Here is an 18,600-nt window from a genome sequence, read left to right on the forward strand (position 1 = left end):
TCGTAGCGCTAAGTGGGTAATAGTGGAAAAAAGAATATTTTCAAATATAAACTACACAGAAGCATTCTATGAAACTTCTTTCTGTTCTGTGCATTCAAATAACAGAGTTGAACCTTACTTTTGATTGAGCCGTTCTGAAACACTCTTTCTGTAGAAACTGCAATTGGACATTCTGAGCGCTAAGAGGCCTATATTGGGAAAAAGAATGTCTACAAATAAAAACTACACAGAAGAATTGTGTGAAACTTCTTTCTGTTCTGTTTGTTCAACTAAAAGAGTTGAACCTTAGTTTTGATTGAGCCGTTCTGAAACACTCTTTCTGTAGAAAATGCAAGTGGAGATTCAGAGCGCTAAGAGGGTAATAGTGGAAAAAGGAATGTCTCCAAATATAAACTACACAGAATCATTCTGTGAAACTTCTTTCTGATCTGTGCATTCAGCTAACAGAGTTAAACCATACTTTTGATTGAGCAGATCTGAACACTCTTTCTGTAGAAAATGCAACTGGACATTTGGAGCGCTAAGAGAGTAGTAGTGGAAAAAGGAATATATTCAAATATAAACTACACAGAAGCATTCTGTGAAACTTCTTTCTGTTCTGAGCATTCAGCTAACAGAGTTAAACCATACTTTTGATTGAGCAGTTTTGAAACACTCTGTCTGTAGAATATGCAACTGGACATTCGTAGCGCTAAGTGGGTAAGAGTGGAAAAAAGAATATGTTCAAATATAAACTACACAGAAGCATTGTATGAAACTTCTTTCTGTTCTGTGCATTCAACTAACAGAGTTGAACCTTACTTTTGATTGAGCCTTTCTGAAACACTCTTTCTGTAGAAACTGCAATTGGAAATTCTGAGCGCTAAGAGGCCTATATTGGGAAAAATAATATCTTCAAATAAAAACTACACAGAAGCATTGTGTGAAACTTATTTCTGATATGTTCATTAAGCTAACAGAGTTAAACCATACTTTTGATTGCGCAGTTCTGAACACTCTTTCTGTAGAAAATGCAAGTGGACATTCTGAGCGCTAAGAGGGTAATAGTGGAAAAAGGAATATATTCAAATATAAACTACACAGTAGCATTCTGTGAAAATTCTTTCTGTTCTGTGCATTCAACTAACAGAGTTGAACCTTACTTTTGATTGAGCCGTTCTGAAACACTCTTTCTGTAGAAACTGCAATTGGACATGCTAAGCGCTAAGAGGCCTACATTGGGAAAAAGAATATCTTCAAATAAAAACTACACAGATGCATTCTGTGAAACTTATTTCTGATCTGTAAATTCAGTTAACAGAGATAAAACATATTTTTGATTGAGCAGTTATGAAACACTCCTTTTGTAGAAAATGCAAGTGGAGATTCGGAGCGCTAAGAGGGTAATAGTGGAAAAAGGAATGTCTTCAAATATAAACTACACAGAATCATTCGGTGAAACTTCTTTCTGATCTGTGCATTCAGCTAACAGAGTTAAACCATACTTTTGATTGAGCAGATCTGAACACTCTTTCTGTAGAAAATGCAACTGGACATTTGGAGCGCTAAGAGAGTAGTAGTGGAAAAAGGAATATATTCAAATATAAACTACACAGAAGCATTCTGTGAAACTTCTTTCTGATCTGAGCATTCAGCTAACAGAGTTAAACCATACTTTTGATTGAGCAGTTTTGAAACACTCTGTCTGTAGAAAATGCAACTGGACATTCGTAGCGCTAAGTGGGTAATAGTGGAAAAAAGAATATGTTCAAATATAAACTACACAGAAGCATTGTATGAAACTTCTTTCTGTTCTGTGCATTCAACTAACAGAGTTGAACCTTACTTTTGATTGAGCCTTTCTGAAACACTCTTTCTGTAGAAACTGCAATTGGACATTCTGAGCGCTAAGAGGCCTATATTGGGAAAAATAATATCTTCAAATAAAAACTACACAGAAGCATTGTGTGAAACTTATTTCTGATATGTTCATTAAGCTAACGGAGTTAAACCATACTTTTGATTGCGCAGTTCTAAACACTCTTTCTGTAGAAAATGCAAGTGGACATTCTGAGCGCTAAGAGGGTAATAGTGGAAAAAGGAATATATTCAAATATAAACTACACAGTAGCATTCTGTGAAAATTCTTTCTGTTCTGTGCATTCAACTAACAGAGTTGAACCTTACTTTTGATTGAGCCGTTCTGAAACACTCTTTCTGTAGAAACTGCAATTGGACATGCTAAGCGCTAAGAGGCCTAAATTGGGAAAAAGATTATCTTCAAATAAAAACTACACCGATGCATTCTGTGAAACTTATTTCTGATCTGTAAATTCAGTTAACAGAGATAAAACATATTTTTGATTGAGCAGTTATGAAACACTCTTTTTGTAGAAAATGCAAGTGGAGATTCGGAGCGCTAAGAGGGTAATAGTGGAAAAAGGAATGTGTTCAAATATAAAATAAACAGAATCATTCGGGGAAACTTCTTTCTGATCTGTGCATTCAGCTAACAGAGTTAAACCATACTTTTGATTGAGCAGATCTGAACACTCTTTCTGTAGAAAATGCAACTGGACATTTGGAGCGCTAAGAGCGTAGTAGTGGAAAAAGGAATATATTCAAATATAAACTACACAGAAGCAATCTGTGAAACTTCTTTCTTATCTGAGCATTCAGCTAACAGATTTAAACCATACTTTTGATTGAGCAGTTTTGAAACACTCTGTCTGTAGAAAATGCAACTGGACATTCGTAGCGCTAAGTGGGTAATAGTGGAAAAAAGAATATTTTCAAATATAAACTACACAGAAGCATTCTATGAAACTTCTTTCTGTTCTGTGCATTCAAATAACAGAGTTGAACCTTACTTTTGATTGAGCCGTTCTGAAACACTCTTTCTGTAGAAACTGCAATTGGACATTCTGAGCGCTAAGAGGCCTATATTGGGAAAAAGAATGTCTACAAATAAAAACTACACAGAAGAATTGTGTGAAACTTCTTTCTGTTCTGTTTGTTCAACTAAAAGAGTTGAACCTTAGTTTTGAGTGAGCCGTTCTGAAACACTCTTTCTGTAGAAAATGCAAGTGGAGATTCGGAGCGCTAAGAGGGTAATAGTGGAAAAAGGAATGTCTCCAAATATAAACTACACAGAATCATTCTGTGAAACTTCTTTCTGATCTGTGCATTCAGCTAACAGAGTTAAACCATACTTTTGATTGAGCAGATCTGAACACTCTTTCTGTAGAAAATGCAACTGGACATTTGGAGCGCTAAGAGAGTAGTAGTGGAAAAAGGAATATATTCAAATATAAACTACACAGAAGCATTCTGTGAAACTTCTTTCTGTTCTGAGCATTCAGCTAACAGAGTTAAACCATACTTTTGATTGAGCAGTTTTGAAACACTCTGTCTGTAGAATATGCAACTGGACATTCGTAGCGCTAAGTGGGTAAGAGTGGAAAAAAGAATATGTTCAAATATAAACTACACAGAAGCATTGTATGAAACTTCTTTCTCTTCTGTGCATTCAACTAACAGAGTTGAACCTTACTTTTGATTGAGCCTTTCTGAAACACTCTTTCTGTAGAAACTGCAATTGGAAATTCTGAGCGCTAAGAGGCCTATATTGGGAAAAATAATATCTTCAAATAAAAACTACACAGAAGCATTGTGTGAAACTTATTTCTGATATGTTCATTAAGCTAACAGAGTTAAACCATACTTTTGATTGCGCAGTTCTGAACACTCTTTCTGTAGAAAATGCAAGTGGACATTCTGAGCGCTAAGAGGGTAATAGTGGAAAAAGGAATATATTCAAATATAAACTACACAGTAGCATTCTGTGAAAATTCTTTCTGTTCTGTGCATTCAACTAACAGAGTTGAACCTTACTTTTGATTGAGCCGTTCTGAAACACTCTTTCTGTAGAAACTGCAATTGGACATGCTAAGCGCTAAGAGGCCTACATTGGGAAAAAGAATATCTTCAAATAAAAACTACACAGATGCATTCTGTGAAACTTATTTCTGATCTGTAAATTCAGTTAACAGAGATAAAACATATTTTTGATTGAGCAGTTATGAACCACTCCTTTTGTAGAAAATGCAAGTGGAGATTCGGAGCGCTAAGAGGGTAATAGTGGAAAAAGGAATGTCTTCAAATATAAACTACACAGAATCATTCGGTGAAACTTCTTTCTGATCTGTGCATTCAGCTAACAGAGTTAAACCATACTTTTGATTGAGCAGATCTGAACACTCTTTCTGTAGAAAATGCAACTGGACATTTGGAGCGCTAAGAGAGTAGTAGTGGAAAAAGGAATATATTCAAATATAAACTACACAGAAGCATTCTGTGAAACTTCTTTCTGATCTGAGCATTCAGCTAACAGAGTTAAACCATACTTTTGATTGAGCAGTTTTGAAACACTCTGTCTGTAGAAAATGCAACTGGACATTCGTAGCGCTAAGTGGGTAATAGTGGAAAAAAGAATATGTTCAAATATAAACTACACAGAAGCATTGTATGAAACTTCTTTCTGTTCTGTGCATTCAACTAACAGAGTTGAACCTTACTTTTGATTGAGCCTTTCTGAAACACTCTTTCTGTAGAAACTGCAATTGGACATTCTGAGCGCTAAGAGGCCTATATTGGGAAAAATAATATCTTCAAATAAAAACTACACAGAAGCATTGTGTGAAACTTATTTCTGATATGTTCATTAAGCTAACGGAGTTAAACCATACATTTGATTGCGCAGTTCTAAACACTCTTTCTGTAGAAAATGCAAGTGGACATTCTGAGCGCTAAGAGGGTAATAGTGGAAAAAGGAATATATTCAAATATAAACTACACAGTAGCATTCTGTGAAAATTCTTTCTGTTCTGTGCATTCAACTAACAGAGTTGAACCTTACTTTTGATTGAGCCGTTCTGAAACACTCTTTCTGTAGAAACTGCAATTGGACATGCTAAGCGCTAAGAGGCCTAAATTGGGAAAAAGATTATCTTCAAATAAAAACTACACCGATGCATTCTGTGAAACTTATTTCTGATCTGTAAATTCAGTTAACAGAGATAAAACATATTTTTGATTGAGCAGTTATGAAACACTCTTTTTGTAGAAAATGCAAGTGGAGATTCGGAGCGCTAAGAGGGTAATAGTGGAAAAAGGAATGTGTTCAAATATAAAATAAACAGAATCATTCGGGGAAACTTCTTTCTGATCTGTGCATTCAGCTAACAGAGTTAAACCATACTTTTGATTGAGCAGATCTGAACACTCTTTCTGTAGAAAATGCAACTGGACATTTGGAGCGCTAAGAGCGTAGTAGTGGAAAAAGGAATATATTCAAATATAAACTACACAGAAGCAATCTGTGAAACTTCTTTCTTATCTGAGCATTCAGCTAACAGATTTAAACCATACTTTTGATTGAGCAGTTTTGAAACACTCTGTCTGTAGAAAATGCAACTGGACATTCGTAGCGCTAAGTGGGTAATAGTGGAAAAAAGAATATTTTCAAATATAAACTACACAGAAGCATTCTATGAAACTTCTTTCTGTTCTGTGCATTCAAATAACAGAGTTGAACCTTACTTTTGATTGAGCCGTTCTGAAACACTCTTTCTGTAGAAACTGCAATTGGACATTCTGAGCGCTAAGAGGCCTATATTGGGAAAAAGAATGTCTACAAATAAAAACTACACAGAAGAATTGTGTGAAACTTCTTTCTGTTCTGTTTGTTCAACTAAAAGAGTTGAACCTTAGTTTTGAGTGAGCCGTTCTGAAACACTCTTTCTGTAGAAAATGCAAGTGGAGATTCGGAGCGCTAAGAGGGTAATAGTGGAAAAAGGAATGTCTCCAAATATAAACTACACAGAATCATTCTGTGAAACTTCTTTCTGATCTGTGCATTCAGCTAACAGAGTTAAACCATACTTTTGATTGAGCAGATCTGAACACTCTTTCTGTAGAAAATGCAACTGGACATTTGGAGCGCTAAGAGAGTAGTAGTGGAAAAAGGAATATATTCAAATATAAACTACACAGAAGCATTCTGTGAAACTTCTTTCTGTTCTGAGCATTCAGCTAACAGAGTTAAACCATACTTTTGATTGAGCAGTTTTGAAACACTCTGTCTGTAGAATATGCAACTGGACATTCGTAGCGCTAAGTGGGTAAGAGTGGAAAAAAGAATATGTTCAAATATAAACTACACAGAAGCATTGTATGAAACTTCTTTCTCTTCTGTGCATTCAACTAACAGAGTTGAACCTTACTTTTGATTGAGCCTTTCTGAAACACTCTTTCTGTAGAAACTGCAATTGGAAATTCTGAGCGCTAAGAGGCCTATATTGGGAAAAATAATATCTTCAAATAAAAACTACACAGAAGCATTGTGTGAAACTTATTTCTGATATGTTCATTAAGCTAACAGAGTTAAACCATACTTTTGATTGCGCAGTTCTGAACACTCTTTCTGTAGAAAATGCAAGTGGACATTCTGAGCGCTAAGAGGGTAATAGTGGAAAAAGGAATATATTCAAATATAAACTACACAGTAGCATTCTGTGAAAATTCTTTCTGTTCTGTGCATTCAACTAACAGAGTTGAACCTTACTTTTGATTGAGCCGTTCTGAAACACTCTTTCTGTAGAAACTGCAATTGGACATGCTAAGCGCTAAGAGGCCTACATTGGGAAAAAGAATATCTTCAAATAAAAACTACACAGATGCATTCTGTGAAACTTATTTCTGATCTGTAAATTCAGTTAACAGAGATAAAACATATTTTTGATTGAGCAGTTATGAACCACTCCTTTTGTAGAAAATGCAAGTGGAGATTCGGAGCGCTAAGAGGGTAATAGTGGAAAAAGGAATGTCTTCAAATATAAACTACACAGAATCATTCGGTGAAACTTCTTTCTGATCTGTGCATTCAGCTAACAGAGTTAAACCATACTTTTGATTGAGCAGATCTGAACACTCTTTCTGTAGAAAATGCAACTGGACATTTGGAGCGCTAAGAGAGTAGTAGTGGAAAAAGGAATATATTCAAATATAAACTACACAGAAGCATTCTGTGAAACTTCTTTCTGATCTGAGCATTCAGCTAACAGAGTTAAACCATACTTTTGATTGAGCAGTTTTGAAACACTCTGTCTGTAGAAAATGCAACTGGACATTCGTAGCGCTAAGTGGGTAATAGTGGAAAAAAGAATATGTTCAAATATAAACTACACAGAAGCATTGTATGAAACTTCTTTCTGTTCTGTGCATTCAACTAACAGAGTTGAACCTTACTTTTGATTGAGCCTTTCTGAAACACTCTTTCTGTAGAAACTGCAATTGGACATTCTGAGCGCTAAGAGGCCTATATTGGGAAAAATAATATCTTCAAATAAAAACTACACAGAAGCATTGTGTGAAACTTATTTCTGATATGTTCATTAAGCTAACGGAGTTAAACCATACATTTGATTGCGCAGTTCTAAACACTCTTTCTGTAGAAAATGCAAGTGGACATTCTGAGCGCTAAGAGGGTAATAGTGGAAAAAGGAATATATTCAAATATAAACTACACAGTAGCATTCTGTGAAAATTCTTTCTGTTCTGTGCATTCAACTAACAGAGTTGAACCTTACTTTTGATTGAGCCGTTCTGAAACACTCTTTCTGTAGAAACTGCAATTGGACATGCTAAGCGCTAAGAGGCCTAAATTGGGAAAAAGATTATCTTCAAATAAAAACTACACCGATGCATTCTGTGAAACTTATTTCTGATCTGTAAATTCAGGTAACAGAGATAAAACATATTTTTGATTGAGCAGTTATGAAACACTCTTTTTGTAGAAAATGCAAGTGGAGATTCGGAGCGCTAAGAGGGTAATAGTGGAAAAAGGAATGTCTTCAAATATAAAATAAACAGAATCATTCGGGGAAACTTCTTTCTGATCTGTGCATTCAGCTAACAGAGTTAAACCATACTTTTGATTGAGCAGATCTGAACACTCTTTCTGTAGAAAATGCAACTGGACATTTGGAGCGCTAAGAGCGTAGTAGTGGAAAAAGGAATATATTCAAATATAAACTACACAGAAGCAATCTGTGAAACTTCTTTCTTATCTGAGCATTCAGCTAACAGACTTAAACCATACTTTTGATTGAGCAGTTTTGAAACACTCTGTCTGTAGAAAATGCAACTGGACATTCGTAGCGCTAAGTGGGTAATAGTGGAAAAAAGAATATTTTCAAATATAAACTACACAGAAGCATTCTATGAAACTTCTTTCTGTTCTGTGCATTCAAATAACAGAGTTGAACCTTACTTTTGATTGAGCCGTTCTGAAACACTCTTTCTGTAGAAACTGCAATTGGACATTCTGAGCGCTAAGAGGCCTATATTGGGAAAAAGAATGTCTACAAATAAAAACTACACAGAAGAATTGTGTGAAACTTCTTTCTGTTCTGTTTGTTCAACTAAAAGAGTTGAACCTTAGTTTTGATTGAGCCCTTCTGAAACACTCTTTCTGTAGAAAATGCAAGTGGAGATTCAGAGCGCTAAGAGGGTAATAGTGGAAAAAGGAATGTCTCCAAATATAAACTACACAGAATCATTCTGTGAAACTTCTTTCTGATCTGTGCATTCAGCTAACAGAGTTAAACCATACTTTTGATTGAGCAGATCTGAACACTCTTTCTGTAGAAAATGCAACTGGACATTTGGAGCGCTAAGAGAGTAGTAGTGGAAAAAGGAATATATTCAAATATAAACTACACAGAAGCATTCTGTGAAACTTCTTTCTGTTCTGAGCATTCAGCTAACAGAGTTAAACCATACTTTTGATTGAGCAGTTTTGAAACACTCTGTCTGTAGAATATGCAACTGGACATTCGTAGCGCTAAGTGGGTAAGAGTGGAAAAAAGAATATGTTCAAATATAAACTACACAGAAGCATTGTATGAAACTCCTTTCTGTTCTGTGCATTCAACTAACAGAGTTGAACCTTACTTTTGATTGAGCCTTTCTGAAACACTCTTTCTGTAGAAACTGCAATTGGAAATTCTGAGCGCTAAGAGGCCTATATTGGGAAAAATAATATCTTCAAATAAAAACTACACAGAAGCATTGTGTGAAACTTATTTCTGATATGTTCATTAAGCTAACAGAGTTAAACCATACTTTTGATTGCGCAGTTCTGAACACTCTTTCTGTAGAAAATGCAAGTGGACATTCTGAGCGCTAAGAGGGTAATAGTGGAAAAAGGAATATATTCAAATATAAACTACACAGTAGCATTCTGTGAAAATTCTTTCTGTTCTGTGCATTCAACTAACAGAGTTGAACCTTACTTTTGATTGAGCCGTTCTGAAACACTCTTTCTGTAGAAACTGCAATTGGACATGCTAAGCGCTAAGAGGCCTACATTGGGAAAAAGAATATCTTCAAATAAAAACTACACAGATGCATTCTGTGAAACTTATTTCTGATCTGTAAATTCAGTTAACAGAGATAAAACATATTTTTGATTGAGCAGTTATGAAACACTCCTTTTGTAGAAAATGCAAGTGGAGATTCGGAGCGCTAAGAGGGTAATAGTGGAAAAAGGAATGTCTTCAAATATAAACTACACAGAATCATTCGGTGAAACTTCTTTCTGATCTGTGCATTCAGCTAACAGAGTTAAACCATACTTTTGATTGAGCAGATCTGAACACTCTTTCTGTAGAAAATGCAACTGGACATTTGGAGCGCTAAGAGAGTAGTAGTGGAAAAAGGAATATATTCAAATATAAACTACACAGAAGCATTCTGTGAAACTTCTTTCTGATCTGAGCATTCAGCTAACAGAGTTAAACCATACTTTTGATTGCGCAGTTTTGAAACACTCTGTCTGTTAAAAATGCAACTGGACATTCGTAGCGCTAAGTGGGTAATAGTGGAAAAAAGAATATGTTCAAATATAAACTACACAGAAGCATTGTATGAAACTTCTTTCTGTTCTGTGCATTCAACTAACAGAGTTGAACCTTACTTTTGATTGAGCCTTTCTGAAACACTCTTTCTGTAGAAACTGCAATTGGACATTCTGAGCGCTAAGAGGCCTATATTGGGAAAAATAATATCTTCAAATAAAAACTACACAGAAGCATTGTGTGAAACTTATTTCTGATATGTTCATTAAGCTAACGGAGTTAAACCATACTTTTGATTGCGCAGTTCTAAACACTCTTTCTGTAGAAAATGCAAGTGGACATTCTGAGCGCTAAGAGGGTAATAGTGGAAAAAGGAATATATTCAAATATAAACTACACAGTAGCATTCTGTGAAAATTCTTTCTGTTCTGTGCATTCAACTAACAGAGTTGAACCTTACTTTTGATTGAGCCGTTCTGAAACACTCTTTCTGTAGAAACTGCAATTGGACATGCTAAGCGCTAAGAGGCCTAAATTGGGAAAAAGATTATCTTCAAATAAAAACTACACCGATGCATTCTGTGAAACTTATTTCTGATCTGTAAATTCAGTTAACAGAGATAAAACATATTTTTGATTGAGCAGTTATGAAACACTCTTTTTGTAGAAAATGCAAGTGGAGATTCGGAGCGCTAAGAGGGTAATAGTGGAAAAAGGAATGTCTTCAAATATAAAATAAACAGAATCATTCGGGGAAACTTCTTTCTGATCTGTGCATTCAGCTAACAGAGTTAAACCATACTTTTGATTGAGCAGATCTGAACACTCTTTCTGTAGAAAATGCAACTGGACATTTGGAGCGCTAAGAGCGTAGTAGTGGAAAAAGGAATATATTCAAATATAAACTACACAGAAGCAATCTGTGAAACTTCTTTCTTATCTGAGCATTCAGCTAACAGATTTAAACCATACTTTTGATTGAGCAGTTTTGAAACACTCTGTCTGTAGAAAATGCAACTGGACATTCGTAGCGCTAAGTGGGTAATAGTGGAAAAAAGAATATTTTCAAATATAAACTACACAGAAGCATTCTATGAAACTTCTTTCTGTTCTGTGCATTCAAATAACAGAGTTGAACCTTACTTTTGATTGAGCCGTTCTGAAACACTCTTTCTGTAGAAACTGCAATTGGACATTCTGAGCGCTAAGAGGCCTATATTGGGAAAAAGAATGTCTACAAATAAAAACTACACAGAAGAATTGTGTGAAACTTCTTTCTGTTCTGTTTGTTCAACTAAAAGAGTTGAACCTTAGTTTTGAGTGAGCCGTTCTGAAACACTCTTTCTGTAGAAAATGCAAGTGGAGATTCGGAGCGCTAAGAGGGTAATAGTGGAAAAAGGAATGTCTCCAAATATAAACTACACAGAATCATTCTGTGAAACTTCTTTCTGATCTGTGCATTCAGCTAACAGAGTTAAACCATACTTTTGATTGAGCAGATCTGAACACTCTTTCTGTAGAAAATGCAACTGGACATTTGGAGCGCTAAGAGAGTAGTAGTGGAAAAAGGAATATATTCAAATATAAACTACACAGAAGCATTCTGTGAAACTTCTTTCTGTTCTGAGCATTCAGCTAACAGAGTTAAACCATACTTTTGATTGAGCAGTTTTGAAACACTCTGTCTGTAGAATATGCAACTGGACATTCGTAGCGCTAAGTGGGTAAGAGTGGAAAAAAGAATATGTTCAAATATAAACTACACAGAAGCATTGTATGAAACTTCTTTCTGTTCTGTGCATTCAACTAACAGAGTTGAACCTTACTTTTGATTGAGCCTTTCTGAAACACTCTTTCTGTAGAAACTGCAATTGGAAATTCTGAGCGCTAAGAGGCCTATATTGGGAAAAATAATATCTTCAAATAAAAACTACACAGAAGCATTGTGTGAAACTTATTTCTGATATGTTCATTAAGCTAACGGAGTTAAACCATACTTTTGATTGCGCAGTTCTGAACACTCTTTCTGTAGAAAATGCAAGTGGACATTCTGAGCGCTAAGAGGGTAATAGTGGAAAAAGGAATATATTCAAATATAAACTACACAGTAGCATTCTGTGAAAATTCTTTCTGTTCTGTGCATTCAACTAACAGAGTTGAACCTTACTTTTGATTGAGCCGTTCTGAAACACTCTTTCTGTAGAAACTGCAATTGGACATGCTAAGCGCTAAGAGGCCTACATTGGGAAAAAGAATATCTTCAAACAAAAACTACACAGATGCATTCTGTGAAACTTATTTCTGATCTGTAAATTCAGTTAACAGAGATAAAACATATTTTTGATTGAGCAGTTATGAAACACTCCTTTTGTAGAAAATGCAAGTGGAGATTCGGAGCGCTAAGAGGGTAATAGTGGAAAAAGGAATGTCTTCAAATATAAACTACACAGAATCATTCGGTGAAACTTCTTTCTGATCTGTGCATTCAGCTAACAGAGTTAAACCATACTTTTGATTGAGCAGATCTGAACACTCTTTCTGTAGAAAATGCAACTGGACATTTGGAGCGCTAAGAGAGTAGTAGTGGAAAAAGGAATATATTCAAATATAAACTACACAGAAGCATTCTGTGAAACTTCTTTCTGATCTGAGCATTCAGCTAACAGAGTTAAACCATACTTTTGATTGAGCAGTTTTGAAACACTCTGTCTGTAGAAAATGCAACTGGACATTCGTAGCGCTAAGTGGGTAATAGTGGAAAAAAGAATATGTTCAAATATAAACTACACAGAAGCATTGTATGAAACTTCTTTCTGTTCTGTGCATTCAACTAACAGAGTTGAACCTTACTTTTGGTTGAGCCTTTCTGAAACACTCTTTCTGTAGAAACTGCAATTGGACATTCTGAGCGCTAAGAGGCCTATATTGGGAAAAATAATATCTTCAAATAAAAACTACACAGAAGCATTGTGTGAAACTTATTTCTGATATGTTCATTAAGCTAACGGAGTTAAACCATACTTTTGATTGCGCAGTTCTAAACACTCTTTCTGTAGAAAATGCAAGTGGACATTCTGAGCGCTAAGAGGGTAATAGTGGAAAAAGGAATATATTCAAATATAAACTACACAGTAGCATTCTGTGAAAATTCTTTCTGTTCTGTGCATTCAACTAACAGAGTTGAACCTTACTTTTGATTGAGCCGTTCTGAAACACTCTTTCTGTAGAAACTGCAATTGGACATGCTAAGCGCTAAGAGGCCTAAATTGGGAAAAAGATTATCTTCAAATAAAAACTACACCGATGCATTCTGTGAAACTTATTTCTGATCTGTAAATTCAGTTAACAGAGATAAAACATATTTTTGATTGAGCAGTTATGAAACACTCTTTTTGTAGAAAATGCAAGTGGAGATTCGGAGCGCTAAGAGGGTAATAGTGGAAAAAGGAATGTCTTCAAATATAAAATAAACAGAATCATTCGGGGAAACTTCTTTCTGATCTGTGCATTCAGCTAACAGAGTTAAACCATACTTTTGATTGAGCAGATCTGAACACTCTTTCTGTAGAAAATGCAACTGGACATTTGGAGCGCTAAGAGCGTAGTAGTGGAAAAAGGAATATATTCAAATATAAACTACACAGAAGCAATCTGTGAAACTTCTTTCTTATCTGAGCATTCAGCTAACAGATTTAAACCATACTTTTGATTGAGCAGTTTTGAAACACTCTGTCTGTAGAAAATGCAACTGGACATTCGTAGCGCTAAGTGGGTAATAGTGGAAAAAAGAATATTTTCAAATATAAACTACACAGAAGCATTCTATGAAACTTCTTTCTGTTCTGTGCATTCAAATAACAGAGTTGAACCTTACTTTTGATTGAGCCGTTCTGAAACACTCTTTCTGTAGAAACTGCAATTGGACATTCTGAGCGCTAAGAGGCCTATATTGGGAAAAAGAATGTCTACAAATAAAAACTACACAGAAGAATTGTGTGAAACTTCTTTCTGTTCTGTTTCTTCAACTAAAAGAGTTGAACCTTAGTTTTGAGTGAGCCGTTCTGAAACACTCTTTCTGTAGAAAATGCAAGTGGAGATTCGGAGCGCTAAGAGGGTAATAGTGGAAAAAGGAATGTCTCCAAATATAAACTACACAGAATCATTCTGTGAAACTTCTTTCTGATCTGTGCATTCAGCTAACAGAGTTAAACCATACTTTTGATTGAGCAGATCTGAACACTCTTTCTGTAGAAAATGCAACTGGACATTTGGAGCGCTAAGAGAGTAGTAGTGGAAAAAGGAATATATTCAAATATAAACTACACAGAAGCATTCTGTGAAACTTCTTTCTGTTCTGAGCATTCAGCTAACAGAGTTAAACCATACTTTTGATTGAGCAGTTTTGAAACACTCTGTCTGTAGAATATGCAACTGGACATTCGTAGCGCTAAGTGGGTAAGAGTGGAAAAAAGAATATGTTCAAATATAAACTACACAGAAGCATTGTATGAAACTTCTTTCTCTTCTGTGCATTCAACTAACAGAGTTGAACCTTACTTTTGATTGAGCCTTTCTGAAACACTCTTTCTGTAGAAACTGCAATTGGAAATTCTGAGCGCTAAGAGGCCTATATTGGGAAAAATAATATCTTCAAATAAAAACTACACAGAAGCATTGTGTGAAACTTATTTCTGATATGTTCATTAAGCTAACAGAGTTAAACCATACTTTTGATTGCGCAGTTCTGAACACTCTTTCTGTAGAAAATGCAAGTGGACATTCTGAGCGCTAAGAGGGTAATAGTGGAAAAAGGAATATATTCAAATATAAACTACACAGTAGCATTCTGTGAAAATTCTTTCTGTTCTGTGCATTCAACTAACAGAGTTGAACCTTACTTTTGATTGAGCCGTTCTGAAACACTCTTTCTGTAGAAACTGCAATTGGACATGCTAAGCGCTAAGAGGCCTACATTGGGAAAAAGAATATCTTCAAATAAAAACTACACAGATGCATTCTGTGAAACTTATTTCTGATCTGTAAATTCAGTTAACAGAGATAAAACATATTTTTGATTGAGCAGTTATGAAACACTCCTTTTGTAGAAAATGCAAGTGGAGATTCGGAGCGCTAAGAGGGTAATAGTGGAAAAAGGAATGTCTTCAAATATAAACTACACAGAATCATTCGGTGAAACTTCTTTCTGATCTGTGCATTCAGCTAACAGAGTTAAACCATACTTTTGATTGAGCAGATCTGAACACTCTTTCTGTAGAAAATGCAACTGGACATTTGGAGCGCTAAGAGAGTAGTAGTGGAAAAAGGAATATATTCAAATATAAACTACACAGAAGCATTCTGTGAAACTTCTTTCTGATCTGAGCATTCAGCTAACAGAGTTAAACCATACTTTTGATTGCGCAGTTTTGAAACACTCTGTCTGTAGAAAATGCAACTGGACATTCGTAGCGCTAAGTGGGTAATAGTGGAAAAAAGAATATGTTCAAATATAAACTACACAGAAGCATTGTATGAAACTTCTTTCTGTTCTGTGCATTCAACTAACAGAGTTGAACCTTACTTTTGGTTGAGCCTTTCTGAAACACTCTTTCTGTAGAAACTGCAATTGGACATTCTGAGCGCTAAGAGGCCTATATTGGGAAAAATAATATCTTCAAATAAAAACTACACAGAAGCATTGTGTGAAACTTATTTCTGATATGTTCATTAAGCTAACGGAGTTAAACCATACTTTTGATTGCGCAGTTCTAAACACTCTTTCTGTAGAAAATGCAAGTGGACATTCTGAGCGCTAAGAGGGTAATAGTGGAAAAAGGAATATATTCAAATATAAACTACACAGTAGCATTCTGTGAAAATTCTTTCTGTTCTGTGCATTCAACTAACAGAGTTGAACCTTACTTTTGATTGAGCCGTTCTGAAACACTCTTTCTGTAGAAACTGCAATTGGACATGCTAAGCGCTAAGAGGCCTAAATTGGGAAAAAGATTATCTTCAAATAAAAACTACACCGATGCATTCTGTGAAACTTATTTCTGATCTGTAAATTCAGTTAACAGAGATAAAACATATTTTTGATTGAGCAGTTATGAAACACTCTTTTTGTAGAAAATGCAAGTGGAGATTCGGAGCGCTTAGAGGGTAATAGTGGAAAAAGGAATGTCTTCAAATATAAAATAAACAGAATCATTCGGGGAAACTTCTTTCAGATCTGTGCATTCAGCTAACAGAGTTAAACCATACTTTTGATTGAGCAGATCTGAACACTCTTTCTGTAGAAAATGCAACTGGACATTTGGAGCGCTAAGAGCGTAGTAGTGGAAAAAGGAATATATTCAAATATAAACTACACAGAAGCAATCTGTGAAACTTCTTTCTTATCTGAGCATTCAGCTAACAGATTTAAACCATACTTTTGATTGAGCAGTTTTGAAACACTCTGTCTGTAGAAAATGCAACTGGACATTCGTAGCGCTAAGTGGGTAATAGTGGAAAAAAGAATATTTTCAAATATAAACTACACAGAAGCATTCTATGAAACTTCTTTCTGTTCTGTGCATTCAAATAACAGAGTTGAACCTTACTTTTGATTGAGCCGTTCTGAAACACTCTTTCTGTAGAAACTGCAATTGGACATTCTGAGCGCTAAGAGGCCTATATTGGGAAAAAGAATGTCTACAAATAAAAACTACACAGAAGAATTGTGTGAAACTTCTTTCTGTTCTGTTTGTTCAACTAAAAGAGTTGAACCTTAGTTTTGATTGAGCCGTTCTGAAACACTCTTTCTGTAGAAAATGCAAGTGGAGATTCGGAGCGCTAAGAGGGTAATAGTGGAAAAAGGAATGTCTCCAAATATAAACTACACAGAATCATTCTGTGAAACTTCTTTCTGATCTGTGCATTCAGCTAACAGAGTTAAACCATACTTTTGATTGAGCAGATCTGAACACTCTTTCTGTAGAAAATGCAACTGGACATTTGGAGCGCTAAGAGAGTAGTAGTGGAAAAAGGAATATATTCAAATATAAACTACACAGAAGCATTCTGTGAAACTTCTTTCTGTTCTGAGCATTCAGCTAACAGAGTTAAACCATACTTTTGATTGAGCAGTTTTGAAACACTCTGTCTGTAGAATATGCAACTGGACATTCGTAGCGCTAAGTGGGTAAGAGTGGAAAAAAGAATATGTTCAAATATAAACTACACAGAAGCATTGTATGAAACTTCTTTCTGTTCTGTGCATTCAACTAACAGAGTTGAACCTTACTTTTGATTGAGCCTTTCTGAAACACTCTTTCTGTAGAAACTGCAATTGGAAATTCTGAGCGCTAAGAGGCCTATATTGGGAAAAATAATATCTTCAAATAAAAACTACACAGAAGCATTGTGTGAAACTTATTTCTGATATGTTCATTAAGCTAACAGAGTTAAACCATACTTTTGATTGCGCAGTTCTGAACACTCTTTCTGTAGAAAATGCAAGTGGACATTCTGAGCGCTAAGAGGGTAATAGTGGTAAAAGGAATATATTCAAATATAAACTACACAGTAGCATTCTGTGAAAATTCTTTCTGTTCTGTGCATTCAACTAACAGAGTTGAACCTTACTTTTGATTGAGCCGTTCTGAAACACTCTTTCTGTAGAAACTGCAATTGGACATGCTAAGCGCTAAGAGGCCTACATTGGGAAAAAGAATATCTTCAAATAAAAACTACACAGATGCATTCTGTGAAACTTATTTCTGATCTGTAAATTCAGTTAACAGAGATAAAACATATTTTTGATTGAGCAGTTATGAAACACTCCTTTTGTAGAAAATGCAAGTGGAGATTCGGAGCGCTAAGAGGGTAATAGTGGAAAAAGGAATGTCTTCAAATATAAACTACACAGAATCATTCGGTGAAACTTCTTTCTGATCTGTGCATTCAGCTAACAGAGTTAAACCATACTTTTGATTGAGCAGATCTGAACACTCTTTCTGTAGAAAATGCAACTGGACATTTGGAGCGCTAAGAGAGTAGTAGTGGAAAAAGGAATATATTCAAATATAAACTACACAGAAGCATTCTGTGAAACTTCTTTCTGATCTGAGCATTCAGCTAACAGAGTTAAACCATACTTTTGATTGAGCAGTTTTGAAACACTCTGTCTGTAGAAAATGCAACTGGACATTCGTAGCGCTAAGTGGGTAATAGTGGAAAAAAGAATATGTTCAAATATAAACTACACAGAAGCATTGTATGAAACTTCTTTCTGTTCTGTGCATTCAACTAACAGAGTTGAACCTTACTTTTGGTTGAGCCTTTCTGAAACACTCTTTCTGTAGAAACTGCAATTGGACATTCTGAGCGCTAAGAGGCCTATATTGGGAAAAATAATATCTTCAAATAAAAACTACACAGAAGCATTGTGTGAAACTTATTTCTGATATGTTCATTAAGCTAACGGAGTTAAACCATACTTTTGATTGCGCAGTTCTAAACACTCTTTCTGTAGAAAATGCAAGTGGACATTCTGAGCGCTAAGAGGGTAATAGTGGAAAAAGGAATATATTCAAATATAAACTACACAGTAGCATTCTGTGAAAATTCTTTCTGTTCTGTGCATTCAACTAACAGAGTTGAACCTTACTTTTGATTGAGCCGTTCTGAAACACTCTTTCTGTAGAAACTGCAATTG

Source organism: Symphalangus syndactylus, chromosome 2, assembly GCF_028878055.3.
Source record: "Symphalangus syndactylus isolate Jambi chromosome 2, NHGRI_mSymSyn1-v2.1_pri, whole genome shotgun sequence".
NCBI classification, from domain to species: Eukaryota; Metazoa; Chordata; class Mammalia; order Primates; family Hylobatidae; genus Symphalangus; species Symphalangus syndactylus.